At 37.6% G+C, this 6,282-nt stretch overlaps 1 pseudogene; it reads left to right on the top strand.

Moving 5' to 3' along the window:
• The first annotated feature begins 3,766 nt into the window (after positions 1–3,766).
• Positions 3,767–5,944, top strand: LOC115982333 (annotated as a pseudogene).
• The last annotated feature ends 338 nt before the right edge of the window (positions 5,945–6,282 follow it).

Below are 6,282 nucleotides of genomic sequence, written 5' to 3' on the forward strand. Positions count from 1 at the left end.
TTACTATAAATTATTATTCTTTTCGATATTAATAATTTTTGAAAACTATCTTATTTTCTTATGTTTAGTAGCAATTTTAAAATGAATTAGAAAATTATCTTTTAACTTTCCTTATTTAGTTTTTTGTTTTTCTTATTTAGTTTTGCATGAGATAGGCAATTGTTTTTTAGAAAATTTTAACATAAAACAATTTTATTTTATGTCAATCTAAATAAAGAAAGTTAAAACTTTTTTTTTTTGATAGTCAAGAAAGTTAAAACTTAAGAGATAGTTTTCTTCTAATCCATTTTCATAGGATACTACTAAACATTAATGGTATATATTGAAACAAACGGAGTAATATATTCTCTCTTGTCCTGGAGTCCCGGCAATTGGCCGTACTGCCTCAGCTGTACACAACCTTCTAAAATACTTATAATCTCTCTTTTCACTTTTCACTTTGCTTACTCAAACTCACATGGAAAAATTATGTTAGTTGTGCGGAATTTTTTCTAGGGTAATTAATATTTATGGAGAATAAAAGTGGTAGTAACAAACTAACAATATGTTCATATTAAATCTTATTGTCCACTAATTATGACTTGTCACCTTTATGAAGTTCAATAGGTATCAATTATTAATTTTACAAGATCAAAGCCTCACCAATCTAGATTCTAGCTTTTTGTTGTTAGTTTTAATAACTGTGATATATTTTTCAATATTTTTTTATATTTTAATAAAAAATTGAAAAAAAAAATGATTGACATATTTTTTGGATGGGAGAGTTTATACATATATTGCGAAACATCACAAACGCGTTGTTAATGCTTTCAAAGATTGATTTGAGGACAGCCCATGGAAAATGGCCAATTGCCGCTGATTGTGGTCGCAATCTTGCTAAGCGAATTATTCAAACTTTTTAATGTGAAAAAGGGGGAAATTATTTTTATCATAATAGCATGGCTTCTGTAAAGATACTAAGAGCAAGGTTAGAGCAGTAGATCAAAGTGAAGTACGAAGCAAATGATGCTGCAAGTGAAGTGGTGCTGCAACAGTGAAGTGAAGTGCTAGTGGAGTAAAGAAGAAGTGACAATATAATGCATAAAATGACATAAGAAGCTATGCTACCTATAGTTTAGTTTGTATTAGTTATTTATGTTCACACATGGGAGATACATGTGCTATACTGTAACTAATGTACTTACTTTGCGCATAGTTTGGAAATTAGTTTTTCTTCTGTTAGTATATATGCAGGATCTCTGTACAGTTACAATTCAATTCATTCCAGTAATAACAGAAACATTCTAGAAGCTCTCCCTCTCTCTCTCTCTTTCTTTCTCTCAGTCTTTGTAGCTCTTTGTTCTTCTTTATGTTATTCTCTGTTTTCAATTCTTACATGGTATCAGAGCTTGAATCGCTTTCAATGGCGTCCAATTCTCAACAAACTTCATCTTCAACCTCACAGCGTTAGCTTTCACCATTGCAGGATCCTCGTAGCTTGTTCTTTTTACATCACGGTGAATCACCTGATGCGATCTTGGTTTCAAAACCATTAATAGAGGATAATTATCCTACCTGGGCTTGTGCTATGAAGATGGCTTTGGATGCCAAAAGCAAACTCGGTTTTGTTGATGGATCAATTACTACTTCAATGGCAGTTACTCCTCTAGAGAAGCAAGCATGGTCTAAGTGCAATTCAATGATTTCTTCTTGGATCTTGAATTGTGTCTCGCCTCATATCACTGCTAGTGTGATCTATAGGAACAAAGCTCTTGAGGTTTGGAATGCACTCAAGAATCGTTTCTCTCAGGCTAATGGACCACGAATTTCACAGCTACAGAAGCAAATTTCTACTGTGATGCAAGGTGATTCAACATTCACCTCTTATTTCACAAGGCTTCAAGCTTCGTGGGAACCATTGCTGAATTTTAGACCTTTGCCTTGTTGTTCTTGTGGCAAGTGCACTTGTGGTGTGAATGATAAGATCAAGACTCTTCAGCATCAAGATTCACTAATGCAGTTTCTTAATGGATTTAGTGATGCTTATTCTCAAGTGCATACTCAGATTCTCATGATGGAACCTACTCCTTCTATAGACAAGGCTTTCTCTTTAGTGATTCAAGAAAAGAGACAAAGATCCTTAGGTTTCAATCTGGGCTCATTAGTTGAAACAACTGTTATTGCTGTTAAAAATCAAAGCTTTACTCATGGCTCTGGTTTTGAAAGCAATTCTAGCAAGAACTTCAAAGGCAATGTTGGGAATATGTGCAATTATTGTGGCAAACTTGGTCATATCAAGGGGAAGTGTTACAAACTGGTTGGTTTTCCACCAGGTTATAAGCAGAAGGGCAAGGCTCCAATGGCAAATCAAATCAGTCTTAAGGGTGATCAATCTCAGACTAGAGAAGCACAGCTAAGTGGTGGCAATTTTCCATTTAATTCTGACCAATGCCAACAGTTGATTTCTTTACTCAACACTCATGCCTTCTCATCTGATTCCTGTGAAGGTGTTCATTCAGCCAATTCTGCAATAACTTCCATTGCTGCCTCAAGTAATACTTGTCATTTGTTTCAAGCAAATTTGACACGGAATAAAGCCAACTAATAATTGAATAAATTCAACCTTACAAATTCTATTGTCCTCAAGGTCTGATTTCCGTTTAAATGGATATACTGATGTAGATTAGGCAGCATATGTGGATACTAGAAGATCAACAATTGGATATTACATCTTTCTAGGTGATTCTTTGGTGTCATGGAAGTCTAAAAAGCAGTCCATTATGTCCAGATCTTCTGCAAAGGCAGAGTATAAGGCAATGGCTATGACAGTATGTGAGATAACCTGGTTGCTAGCACTGTTGAAGGATCTTGAGGTCTATCATCCACAACCAACCTTGCTTTTCTGTGATAATCAAGCTGCCATATATATAGGGGAGAATCCTGTGTTCCATGAACGTACAAAACATATTGAGATAGGCTGTCATTTGGTTAGAGACAAAGTGCAAGATCGAGTGATTAAGTTATTTTACACTCCAACTCACACACATTTAGCAGACTTATTGACAAAGGCACTTAATGCTCAACAATTGTTTTCTTTACTTGTCAAAATGAGCATAATCAATATTCATGGACCTGAAGCTAACCTTGAGGGGGCTGTAAAGATACTAAGAGCAAGGTTAGAGTAGTAGATCAAAGTGAAGTAAGAAGCAAATGATGCTGCAAGTGAAGTGGTGCTACAACAGTGAAGTGAAGTGCTAGTGGAGTAAAGGAGAATGAAGCAAGTGACAATATAATGCATAAAACGACATAAGAAGCTATGCTACCTATAGTTTAGTTTGTATTAGTTATTTATGTTCACACGTGGGAGATACACGTGCTATACTGTAACTGATGTACTTACTTTGTGCATAGTTTGGAAATTAGTTTTTCTTCCGTTAGTATATACGTAGGATCTCTGTATAGTTACAATTCAATTCATTCCAGTAATAACAGAAACATTCTAGAAGCTCTCTCTCTCTCTCTCTCTCTCTTTCTTTCTTTCTCTCAGTCTTCGTAGCTTTTTGGTCTTCTTTCTGTTATTCTCTATTTCAATTCTTATAGCTTCGTAAGATTACATTTTTTGTTGCAGAATCTCAACTTTTTTTTTTTTTTGGATGAAATTTCATTCATCATTTCATTAAAAAAAGGAAGAAGTAAGATTCTGCAACAAAAAATGCTTTCACACTAAATTTTTGCTAAGCATTTTTTTTTTCTTTCTTTTTTTGATAAGGCTTAACCAACTTACTTAAACTTTACATATTTTATATATTATAGCATGCAGTGTAAGCTTAGTGTTTATGTTTGAGTTTGTTGATGGAGACGGAGATGTTGAAATTTGGCAAGGGTAAGAGAGCGAGAGAGGACGATGAAGCCGGTGGTGGTTTTGGTGGGTTTGAGAAGCACGCCAAAGGGGTTGGCATTAAGTTGTTGTAGAAAACGGGGTACAAAGGCGGTGGACTTTGGCAAGAATGCGCAAGGGACTCTCACTCCGATCGAGCCCAAACTTCGCCCAAAGAACATGGGTATGGGGTTCAACGATTTTAACGAGACAGAAGAGGAGAATAAGAAGAAGAAGAAGGGTTTGTAGGGCAGTGACTGTGAGGGTGTAGAGAGAGTGAAGGAGAAGCAGCGGTTGTGGTGGTCGTCGACGACGACGACGACGACGAAGAGGAAGAAGAAGAAGGAGGAGGTGGAGGAGGAGGATGAAGAGGAGGAGAAGGAGTCGTCGGTGGTGGTTCAGATGGTGTATGATATGAGAGGATCGGAGGTTCGGTTGCTGACAAATTTGAAGAATGAAGTTCCAATGCCGGAGCTTCAGTACAATGTTAGGCTTGTTGTGGACTCGGTGGAGCTTGAAATGGAGGGAATTGATAGGGATTTGAGGAGCGAGGAAGCCACATTGGAGAGGTTGAAGGAGGAGAAGGAGAGGTTGGTAGTTGTGGCTGAGAGGCAGAGGAAGCAGTTGTACAGTATGGGAGAGATATTGAGTGGGCCCGATCAATTGGGGGAGGAAGAGGATTCGACATTGGACTCGCTCGCGGTCGCGGAGCAATTCATTGAGTTGAGTAGATTTCCTGAGGAGTTGTATAACCTGTCTTGCATTGCCTGCTCATATGCTTTGCCTTTGTTTATTAGAGAGTTTCAGGGATGGGATCCTCTTCAGAACCCGTTTCACGGGTTAGAGGCTGTGACATTGTGGAAGAGTTTACTAGAGAGTGATCAAGAGTTTACTGCTTCCCCTTATTCCCAGTTGATATCCCATGTTGTTTTACCAGCTGTGAGAGTTTCTATCATCAATACTTGGTAGGCTAGGGACCCCGAGCCAATGCTACGGTTTTGGATTTCTGGGAAAATTTGTTACCTCCTTCGTTCCTCAGTTATATATTTGATAATATTGTGATGCCGAAGTTGAGTAGTGCAGTGGGCTGTTGGGAACCGTTACGCAAAACTGTTCCAATCCACATTTGGGGCACAATATTTGGGGCACAAATTGAAAGGTGTTAAGTTGAGTCAAGTTCTTGTTGCTTGGCACCCAAGTGATGCGTCTGCTTATACTCTATTGGCACCTTGGAAGACTGTGTTTGATTCAGCAAGTTGGGAACGCCTTATGGTTAGATCTGTAGTTCCAAAGTTGCAGCTTATTCTGCAGGAGTTTGAAATAAACCCAACAAACCAGAAACTAGATGAGTTTTATTGGGTTATGAAGTGGGCTTCTGATATACCAATTCATCTTATGGTTGATATGATGGAGAGGTTCTTTCTTGCCAAGTGGCTATAGGGCTCGTATCATTGGTTACAAGCTAGCCCAAACTTTGAGGAGATAACAAGATGGTATTTGGGTTGGAAGGAACTTCTTCCGAAGGAGCTTCTTGCAAATCAAAATACCCGGTATCAGCTTAGTTGTGGTCTTGAGATGATGAATCAGGCTGTTGAAGGTTTGGAGGTTGTCCAACCTGGGTTGGAAGAGAACATTGGCTATTATAGGGTACCTGAGCAAAGTCATTTTGAGCTCAACAGAAAGCAGTAACACAACAAACTGCCATGAGTGTTAAGGAAGTAATTGAAGCCCATGCCCAAGAACACGGCTTACTATTCAAGCCTAAACCAGGCTGGAGGCATGATGGTCACCAGATCTATGCCTTTGGTAATTTGAGTGTGATAATTGATTCTCTAAATCAAAAGTTATATGCTCAAACTGAGGAAGGGTGGTCCCTTATATCCCTTCAAGACTTGGTGGACAAGCACCATAGTTCTCTTTTGTAGAGACGTTGAGCTCTGTGCTGAGATGGAGTAGCGTTTCTGATTTTTAGATTGTATTCATTAGGCATACATTCTCAGGTTAGCTTGTGCTAATTGTTTCAGCTTATCATGGCTGGGATTTTTGTTAGAAGAATAGATATCGAGAATTTAATTGTCATTGACATTAACATGGTTTTCCATTTTGATTTTCTCTTGTATCAACATTTTCTCAATATTTGAGCCATATATGAGAAACATTTAGTCTGCTTTTGCTTTATCAAGAAATTAAAATAATATTTATGTTAATCTTGCTTTAAACAAGTGGTTCCATCTATAATATATGATGTTTAGAATAAGTTGGATAAACACAACGAGTGTTTTTTCCCCCTTTGTTTCCAACCCCTTGAAGTAGTTAATTGTGTAATTAAATAGATATGAATGGTATTGATATGCTGTTTCTCTTCTGGCCACGAATTGAATATTGGCACTTATATTGCTTTACATAATTTGGTTGTCATTAGTCAT

The sequence above is a fragment of the Quercus lobata genome, chromosome 3, assembly GCF_001633185.2.
Source record: "Quercus lobata isolate SW786 chromosome 3, ValleyOak3.0 Primary Assembly, whole genome shotgun sequence".
Taxonomy (NCBI): Eukaryota; Viridiplantae; Streptophyta; class Magnoliopsida; order Fagales; family Fagaceae; genus Quercus; species Quercus lobata.